This window comes from Narcine bancroftii, unplaced genomic scaffold (assembly GCF_036971445.1).
Source record: "Narcine bancroftii isolate sNarBan1 unplaced genomic scaffold, sNarBan1.hap1 Scaffold_153, whole genome shotgun sequence".
Lineage (NCBI taxonomy): Eukaryota > Metazoa > Chordata > Chondrichthyes > Torpediniformes > Narcinidae > Narcine > Narcine bancroftii.
The window spans coordinates 2,129,796-2,140,388 of record NW_027211888.1 but is presented as its reverse complement, the minus strand read 5'-3'; positions in this window follow the sequence as shown (position 1 = coordinate 2,140,388).

The window sequence follows — 10,593 nt, the reverse complement described above, 5'->3', positions numbered from 1 at the left end:
GTGGGAAAATGGGAGGATCAAAATCTAAGGGCTCATCTGAAAATTCAGGACAATTCCTGGGAGTACCCCTTGACAGCCCTTTGGGGAGAATGTTTGAAAATTGGGATAGTAAAAGATATCGGTACAAAAACAAGAAAAAGATGGTCCAATATTGTCTCCTTTGGTCAAAACAACCTATTAAATGTTCCTCGGTCTGGTGGCCGAAATTTGGATCTGATGAGGATTGGGTTAGACAAGCATTAAACATATATGTAAATTCGAGACCAAAGGTGAATCAAGAAGAGTCAGCATATGCATTTTGTTGGGTTCCCTGGCCAGGATCCTTAACAGAATGTTTTAAATTGAGGGTAGCAGGAGAAAAGAAATGGGAACCTCTGGACAACCTTCCCCCTCCTTATATTCCCCCGGTGCCTACTGCGCCCGAGGAAAGCTTATTACCGGAGGGGAAAGGTGATGAATCCGATTGCCCCGAAGGGGGCCGGGAAAAAAAGGATGAATTAAGGGAGTCGGACCCTAAACTTCCACCGGTAAACCGACCCTGGACAAGATCCCAGACTGGTCCAGGACCATCAAAGTTTTCAATAAACCTAAATCCCCTGAGAGAAGTTCCTATGGGAGGACCGGGAGGGGGAACGGGATATGTGAATGTTCCCCTAACTAGTACAGAGGTGCGGGGATTTAAGAAAGAAATGAAAAAGTTATTGGAAGATCCTATAGGACTGGCTGAACAGCTTGACCAATTCTTGGGACCAAACACATATACGTGGGAAGAGATGCAGGCAATAATGGGAACATTATTTTCACCCCAGGAGAGGCAGATGATTCGACGGGCTGCCCTCCTCATGTGGGAATATGAACAACCTGGGGACCCTAGACCCCATGAACAAAAATATCCCTTAAATGAACCCAGGTGGGACAAACGAACACCCGAGGGATTGGCAAGTATGAGACAATATAGAGAGTGGACAATTAAAGGGATACGGGAGGCTGTGCCAAAGGGTCACAATTTTACCAAGGCATTTGGGAACCACCAGGGGAAAGACGAGTCCCCTACTGATTTTTTGGAGAGGGTGAGAAAGAATGTCCAACAGTATGCTGGTGTGGACCCTAGTACACCAATGGGTGAACAGCTTATTCGAATTGAATTTGTTTCCAAATCATGGCAAGACATTAGAAAGAAACTAGAAAAGGAGGAGGACTGGAGTGAAAAACCCCTAAGTGAACTGTTAAAAAAGGCACAAAAAGTATATGTGCAGAGAGAAGAAGAAGATCAAAAGAGGGCGACAAAGGTTATGGTACAGACTATCCGACAGATGAATGCCGAATCCAGAGGGGAAAGAAAACAAAACCTTCCTCTAAGCAATCCAAGATATCCAAGAGAGGGAAGACCCCGGAGGTTCGTTAAGTGCTATTACTGCAATGAGGAAGGACACTTTAAGAGGGAATGCCCCCGATACAAGAGGGAATTGCGTGCCCTCGAACTTATGGAAGAAGATTAGGGGGGGTCAGGGGTTCCAAATGTTGGGGACCAAGTATAAGAGGGAACCCCTGGTAAAACTAAAAATTGGTCCCAAGGGAGAAGAGGTGGTGTTTATGATGGACACAGGAGCGGAACGAAGTAGTGTAATAACTGTGCCAATTGGGACTGAACCTGTAAAAAGTAATTTGAAAATTTCTGGGATAGAAGGGGCTCCCAGAATGGTATCAATAATTCCCCAAGTAACAGTGAAACTGGAAGAAAGAGAAGGGGTACAAGACCTCTTGTTATTACCTTCGGCTGGATTTAACCTCCTAGGAAGGGACTTACAGGCTCTCCTAGGTTTGGGTGCTCTCCCTGTGGACGGAGAAGTGCGAGTCCACCTCTGCGCTTTAAAGGAAGAGGATGAACGGCAGATTGACGAGAGAGTCTGGTATATGGAGGGAAATCGAGGAGGTCTGGACATCCCACCTTTACATGTCACATTAATACCAGGTCATCAGCCGGTAAGGAAACGTCAGTATCCTATTTCTTTGGAAGGGAGAAAAGGGCTACAGCCGGTAATTGAGACTTTAATACGAGACGGACTATTAGAAGAATGCATGTCACCTTATAACACCCCTATACTCCCAGTAAAAAAGTCAGATGGATCCTATCGCCTAGTTCAGGATCTAAGAAGTTTGAATGCTATTGTTCAGACCCGCCACCCAGTGGTGCCTAATCCCTATACTATTATGAGTCGGATTCCCCCAGACCATGAATGGTTTAGTGTTATCGACTTGAAGGATGCCTTCTGGACGTGTCCATTAGAAGAGGAAAGTAGAGATATGTTTGCGTTTGAATGGGAAAATCCATGGACAGGTAGACGGAGACAGTTTCGGTGGACTGTATTGCCCCAAGGGTTCACTGAATCTCCAAACCTGTTTGGACAAATGCTAGAACAAATCCTGATGGACTATCCACAATCTGATGATTCCCAACTAATGCAGTATGTGGATGATTTACTATTATCAGGACCCAAGGAACAAGAAATGAGGGGAGAGACCATTAGACTCTTGAATTATCTGGGGAAAAAGGGTCTACGGGTGTCCAGGAACAAGTTACAGTTTGTTGAGAAAACTGTGATATATCTGGGAGACCAGATAAGTAAAGGACAGAAACGGATTACCCCTGAACGAATTGTGGGAATCACTAGAATGCCTTTACCCCGTAATAAGAAGGAAATAAGACAATTCCTGGGACTCTTAGGATACTGTAGGTTATGGATAGAGGACTACTCAGCTTTGGTGAAGTTTATGTATGATAAACTGACAAATGAAAATGACTATCCATTGAAATGGACCCAGGAGGAGGAGGGATGGTTCGAGGACTTGAAACATCGCCTAACACGAGCCCCAGTACTCACTCTGCCCTCTTTAAAACAGCCCTTCCAGCTATTTGTCACTCATAACCAAGGAACAGCTGTGGGAGTTTTAACACAGGAAAAAGGCGGTCAGCGACACCCAGTGGCTTTCCTTTCCAAAATGATGGACCCAGTGTCTCGCGGATGGCCAACGTGTATCCAGGGAGTAGCGGCTGCTGCTCTGTTGGTAGAGGAAGCACGTAAACTTACTTTTGGAGGAAAGATGACTGTGTACACCTCCCATTCTGTGAGTGTTTTATTAACACAAACTGCCCATCGATGGCTGACTGATTCTCGCATATTAAAGTATGAAACCATTTTAATGGTTGGAGAAGATTTACAGTTTGCAAAAATTAATAGCTGCAACCCAGCTCAGTTTTTATACGGCAGTGAAACAGAGAAAGAGGTGGAGCATGACTGTGTCGAGTTGACAGATCTTCAGACCAAGACCCGAGAAGACCTTTGCGATACTCCGCTGGGAGAAGGATATGAATTCTACATTGACGGCTCTGCCAGATGTGTTAACGGAATGAGAAGAAATGGGTATGCTATAATAGAAGGAAATACTTGGAAAGTAGTAGAATCCACGAGACTACCCGGAAGCTGGTCAGCACAATCCTGTGAACTATATGCCTTGCAGAGAGCCCTCAGAATACTGGCAAAGAAAATTGGAACGATTTACACAGATTCCAAATACGCATACGGGGTAGTGCATACCTTTGGTAAGATCTGGAAGGAGCGTGGTCTAATTACATCAAGAGGAAAGGAATTGGCACACGAACAGATGATTACTCTGACTTTAGAAGCCTTGACATTACCCCAGGAAATAGCAGTGGTCTACATACCAAGCCATCAAAGGGGAGATAACCCGACAGCAATTGGAAACAGACTGGCTGATGAAGAAGCCAAAAGAGCAGCCATGCAACAAGAAGTCCGTTTGCTGACTTTAATCCCAATAAGGCAAGGCATAAAGACAGCTCCCATTTTCACTGCTAAGGAAGAAAGGAACATGGATCAGCTGGGCGCAAGCCAGTTAACTGATGGAACATGGAAAACATCAGATGGAAGAATGGTTCTAAATAAAGAAATAACTCGCAATATTTTAAAACACCTGCATCATCAGAGCCACTGGGGCACCCAAGCCTTATGTGACACAGTGCTTCGAGAATATGTGTGTAAGGGAATCTACACCTTGGCCCAACAAGAGGTGCAAAATTGTTACCTATGCACAAAAATTAATAAGAAGATAGTGAGGACAGGGACCATGGGAGGTCAACCATTAGCCATACGCCCTTTTCAACGTATCCATATCGACTTCACAGAGTTACCTCAAGTTCAAAGATGGAAATATCTGTTGGTGATAATAGATCACTTTACCCGATGGGTAGAAGCCTTCCCAACAATAAATACTACAGCCTCTACAGTAGCTCGCCTCCTACTAGAGCAGATAATCCCCAAATATGGTATAATGCATTCTATAGACTCAGACAGGGGTCCACATTTTTCTTCAAAAATCCAGCAATTGATTTGTAATGCATTACAGGTCTCTTGGAAATTACATACCCCTTGGCATCCACAAAGCTCAGGGAAGGTTGAACGTATGAATGGAACACTAAAAATCCAATTGACAAAGTTAATGGTGGAAACTAAAATGCCTTGGATAAAGTGTCTGCCCCTGGCCTTATTGAGAATTCGTACTGCCCCACGAAAAGATGTAGGGCTGTCCCCTTATGAAATGATGTTTGGGCTTCCCTTCTGGAGTACAGTTGAGGGGTGTCCCACCTTGGGGGAAGGGGATATATTTGTTAGGAACTATTTACAGGCACTGTCACGCTCTCTTACAGATTTACGAAAGAGAGGACTATTGGCACAAACACCGCCTCTAGACTTTTCTTTACACAAAGTGGAACCAGGAGACTGGATTCTCATCAAGACCTGGAAGACTGAAAAACTCCAGCCCCAGTGGGAAGGTCCATACCAAGTTCTCTTAACTACAGAAGCTGCAGCACGAACAAGAGAGAAGGGGTGGACACACGCATCCAGATTTAAGGGACCTGTAGAGGCGCCTCAGGACCCTGATACGAACTTGTGTTCCTGGAGAAAAACCTCTTACCTTACGATTTCGCAAAAAGACTTAATTCACAATGTTATTGTTATGTTCTTTGATTTTTCTTAGTTTGCCTATGTCTTTATCAGGTGTGAAATGTAAGAAATGCAGAGATACAGTGGTCCTGTTTCAGGACCACATTTGGGGAAGAAAGGAAGGTAATTTCATTTCCCATACCTCAGTTCCTGAGAAATGCTGGGCAGAAAATACCACCCAACATCCATATACCCCTTGTGTGGAAAAAGAAGGAAATAATATGGGTCATTATATACAGATTCCTAATACCACTCCTTTCCCTCTTAACGGTTGGAAAGGTGACTCAAGCCCACCATGCCCTGATGGACTCTGGTTTTGCATACACCAACGTACTGTTCCAATGAAAAGTTACACTCCACACTTCAAATTGCCTGTCCCTTTAAGACAGCCGGACTTAGTTCGAGTCCATCCAAATAACCATGTAAGTTTCGGTAATGCAATTGGGGGAGATAACCTTTTTGTAGATCTGGCAACTAAAATTGCAGGAACTTTTAATGTAACCAATTGTTGGGTATGCGGGGGTCCACGGATGTCAGAACAATGGCCTTGGTGGGGGGAACCCCTCAATTCATTGACCATGATTTCCCGGATTTGGACAACTAACCGAACGAGATCAAGAGAAACCTGGTCTCTCTCTAACGTCCCCTCTGGTTTTTATTGTCTCTCACGAGCCGGCAAATACCCAGTAGGAGAAAGTCCCTGCAAGGCTGTATGGATTCGCATTTCGCCTGGTGTTTTCACTTGGTTTCCTAAACCTCAGACTTGGTTCTTATCCACTGTTTTTAAAACTAATTGCCTACCCCTGTCTAATAGCAGTATTCAGTTTTGGAATTGTACCACTTCCACCATCACAGGACCATACCAATCAAATCCCGTTCTTAAAAGAGTTTGGGAAAGGGGGTATGGAGTATCCCCAAATGGATTATTCTGGGTATGTGGTAATAAAGCTTATACTCGTCTTCCCTCACAGTGGAGTGGAACTTGTTTCCTAGGAATAATCCGCCCAGAATTTTTCCTTCTACCCCACGATCACGGTCATAAATTAGGCGTGAAGATCTTTGATACATTACATCGTCATCCCGCTCTACCACGGTACATTTGGGACAATGGAGAGATGATTGGCCTCCAGAACGCATAATTCAATATTATGGTCCCGCTACATGGGCTCAAGATGGATCCTGGGGTTATCGTACTCCTATATATATGTTAAATCGTATAATTCGCTTACAAGCAGTCCTTGAAATTGTTACAAATCAAACAGCTATAGCCCTGCAATCACTTGCATCCCAGCAAGGTCAAATGCGCTCTGCTATATATCAGAACCGTCTGGCCCTAGACTATCTCCTAGCCACGGAAGGAGGTGTATGTGGCAAACTTAATTTGACTAACTGCTGCTTACAGATTGATGATCATGGAAAAGCCGTTCGTAAAATTGCTGATAATATTCGTACATTGTCCCATGTACCGGTTCAAACCTGGCATCCTTTCCCACAATTTAATTGGATGGACAAATGGTTTGGAGGAACCTGGTGGCGTACCTTCTTGTGGGTCATCGGAGGTATTTTATTCCTCCTACTTATTTTGCCCTGTATTATTCCCTGTCTACGCAGCCTGGTGATTTCCATGGTCGAACAAGCTATGCAACCAGGGGGAATGGGAGACCCTGTAAGACTTTTATTTCAGCGTGAGATTAATGTATCATAAAACATTTCTCTTCCCTAGCTTAGAATCCCCATTCATATCTATACATATATTCAACACATTTTAAAGAGAGAAAGGGGTGGATTGTGATATAGAGAATTTAGGTTAAAAAGACTTAAGTTAAAATGTGATGATTAATCATAAACAGAGAAGCCAGAACGGATAGAGAGTTTACTAGCAGTCAAGGACAGAAGGATCTGCTGAATATGTTTTTTTAAACCTATCTTTTCATGGTCATAGTGAGAGACATGCAGGAGACAAAGGATTGATAAGAAGTGTGAGAAACAGAATTTAGTGAATGTAGAGTTCACAGCGTACGTAACGAACGTGATAATTAATAATGCAGTTATACTTAGAATGTTTTTGTAATACTAACCAATTAAAACAGTATTAATAAGAAGGGGAAGGGCAAATAATAAGGGTATAAAAATCAATGCACTGTATGTATCGGGGCTTAACTGGTGAGAAACCAGTTGAGTCCAACTCTGCAGACTTGTAAATAAAGCTTGTCGTGTCATCAGTTTTAAAGAGACTCATGTGTGAGAAGTTTTATTTCTGACATTCCCCACTGTTCCCGACTTTTTCCAATCTGTTCCACCTGCTCCCTTTCGTTCCTCACTGTTCTGCAATGTTCCCCACGGTTCCCCACTTCTCTCCAATCCGTTCCTTGTGCTCCCTTTGGTTGCACTCTGTTCTACAATGTTCCCCACAGTTCCCCACTTTTTCCAATCGGTTCCCCCTGCTCCCTTTCATTCCCCTCTATTCTGCAGTCTTCCCCACGATTCTCCACATTTTTTACAATCAGTTCTACCTGCTCCCTTTATTTCTCCTCTGTTCTGCAGTATTCCCCACGCTTCCCCACTTTTTCCAATCCATTTCCCCTTCTCCCTTTGGTTCGCCTCTATTGTGCAGTGTTCCCCAAGATTCCCCACTTTTTCCAACCTGTTCCCCCTGCTCCCTTTGGTTCCCCAGTCTTCTTCATTTTTCCACACGCTTTCCCACTTTTTCCAATCCGTTGCCACAGCTCCCTTTGGTTCCCTTCTGTCCTGCAGTGTCCTCCACGGTTCCCAACATTTTGCAATCCATTCCCACTTCTCCGTTTGTTTCCCCTCTATTCTGCAGTGATCCCCACGTTTCCCCACTTTTTCCAATCTGTTCCCCCTGCTCCCTCTGGTTCCTCTCTGTTCTGCATTTTTCCACATGGTTCCCCAATTTCCAATCCGTTCCCCCTGCTTCCTTTGGTTCACCTCTGTTCTGCAGAGTTACCCACGGTTCCCCACTTTTTCCAATCTGTTCCCCCTACACACTTTGATTCCCCTCTGTCCTGCAGTGTCCTCCACGGTTCCCAACTTTTCGCAATCCATTCCCCCTGCTCCGTTTGTTTCCTCTGTGTTCTGCAGTGTTCCCCACGGTTCCCCACTTTTCCCAATCTCTTCACTCTGCTCCTTTGGCTCCACTCTGTTCTGCAGTGTTCCCCACGATTCCCCACTTTTTCCAACCTGATCCCCCTGCTCCCTTTGGTTCCTCTCTGTCCTTCAGTGATCTCCACAGTTCCCCACTTTTCCAATCCGTTCCCCCTGCTCCCTTTGGTTCCCCTCTGTTCTGCATTGATCCCCACGTTTCCCCACTTTTTCCAACCAGTTCCCCCAGCTCGCTTTGCTTTCCCACTGGTCTGCAGTGTTCCCCATGTTTCCCCACTGTTTTCCAATCTGTTCGCCCTGCTCCCTTTGGTTCCACTATGTCCTGCAGTGTCCTCCACTGTTCCCAACTTTTTGCAATCCATTCCCCATGCTCTGTTTGTTTCCCCTCTGTCCTGCAGTGTCCTCCACGGTTCCCAACTTTTTGCAATCCATTCCCCCTGCTCTATTTGTTTCGCCTCTGTCCTGCAGTGTCCTCCACGGTTCCCCACTTTTTCGAATCCTTTCCCCCTGCTCCCTTTGGTTCCTCACTGTTCTGCAGAACACCCCACGATTCCCCACTTTTTCCAATCTGTTCCCCCTGCTCCCTTTGGTTCCCCACTGCTCTGCATTGTTCCGCGAGGTTTTCCACATTTTTTTCTAATCTGTTCCCATGCTCCCTTTGGTTCCCCTCTGTTCTGCAGTTTCCCCACGGTTCTCTACATTTTTTCAAATCTGTTCCCCCTGCTCCCTTAGGTTCTCCTCTGTTCTTCAGTGCTCCCCACGCTTCCCAACTTTTTCCAATCCATTTCTCCTGCTCCCTTTGGTTCTCCTCCATTCTGCAGTGTTCCCCACGATTCCCCAGTTTTTCCAACCTGTACCCCCTGCTCCCTTTTGTTTCGCCCTGTTCTGCAGTGTTCCTCATGGTTCCCCACTTTTTCCAATCTGTTCCCCCTGCATCCATTGATTCCCCTCTGTTCTGCAGTGTTCCCCACTGTTCCTGACTTTTTCCAATCTGTTCTTCCCGCTCCCTTTGTTTCCCCACTGTTCTGCATTTTTCCACAAGGTTCCCCACTTTTTCCAATCTGTTCCACCTGCTCCCTTTCGTTCCTCACTGTTCTACAGTGTTCCCCACGGTTCCCCACCTTGTCCAATCCGTTCCTTGTGCTCCCTTTGGTTCCACTCTGTTCTACAATGTTCCCCACAGTTCCACACTTTTTCCAATCCGTTCTCCCTGCTCCCTTTGGCTCCACTCTGTTCTGCAGTGTTCCCCACGATTCCCCACTTTTTCTAATCTGTTCGCCTGCTCCTTTGGCTCCACACTGTTCTGCAGATTTACCAAAGGTTCTCCACATTTTTTCCAATCCATTTCCCCTTCTCCCTTTGGTTCCCCTCTATTGTGCAGTGTTTCCCATAGTTCTCCACCTTTTCCAACCTGTTCCCCCTGCTCCCTTTGGTTCTCCTCTGTTCTTCAGTGCTCCCCTCGCTTCCCCACTTTTTCCAATCCATTTCAACTGCTCCCTTTGGTTCTCCTCCATTCTGCAGTGTTCCCCACGATTCCCCAGTTTTTCCAACCTGTACCCCCTGCTCCCTTTTGTTTCGCCCTGTTCTGCAGTGTTCCTCATGGTTCCCCACTTTTTCCAATCTGTTCACCCTGCACCCATTGATTCCCCTCTGTTCTGCAGTGTTCCCCACTGTTCCTGACTTTTTCCAATCTGTTCTTCCCGCTCCCTTTGTTTCCCCACTGTTCTGCATTTTTCCACAAGGTTCCCCACTTTTTCCAATCTGTTCCACCTGCTCCCTCTCGTTCCTCACTGTTCTGCAATGTTCTCCACGGTTCCCCACTTCTCTGCAATCCGTTCCTTGTGCTCCCTTTGGTTCCACTCTGTTCTACAATGTTCCCCACGATTCCCCACTTTTATCCAATCTGTTCCGCCTGCTCCTTTGGCTCCACTCTGTTCTGCAGATTTCCCGACGGTTCTCCACATTTTTTCCAATCCATTTCCCCTTCTCCCTTTGGTTCCCCTCTATTGTGCAGTGTTTCCAACGATACCCCACTTTTTCAAACCTGTCCCCCCTCCTCCCTTTGGTTCCCCACTCTTCTTCATTTTTCCATATGCTTCCCCACTTTTTCCAATCCGTTCCCCCTGCTCCCTTTGGTTCCCCTCTGCACTGCAATGTTCCCCATGGCTCCCTACTTTTTCCAATCCGTTCCCCCTGTTCCCTTTCATTCCCCTCTGTCCTGCAGTGTTCTCCACGGTTCCCTGCTTTTTACAATCCGTTCCCCCTGCTCCGTTTTGCTCCCCTCTGTTCTGCAGTGTTCCCCACGGTTCTCCACATTTTTTACAATCTGTTCTACCTGCTCCCTTTATTTCTCCTCTGTTCTGCAGTGTTCCCCAAGCCTCCCCACTTTTTCCAATCCATTTCCCCTTCTCCCTTTGGTTAGCCTCTATTGTGCAGTGTTCCACACGCT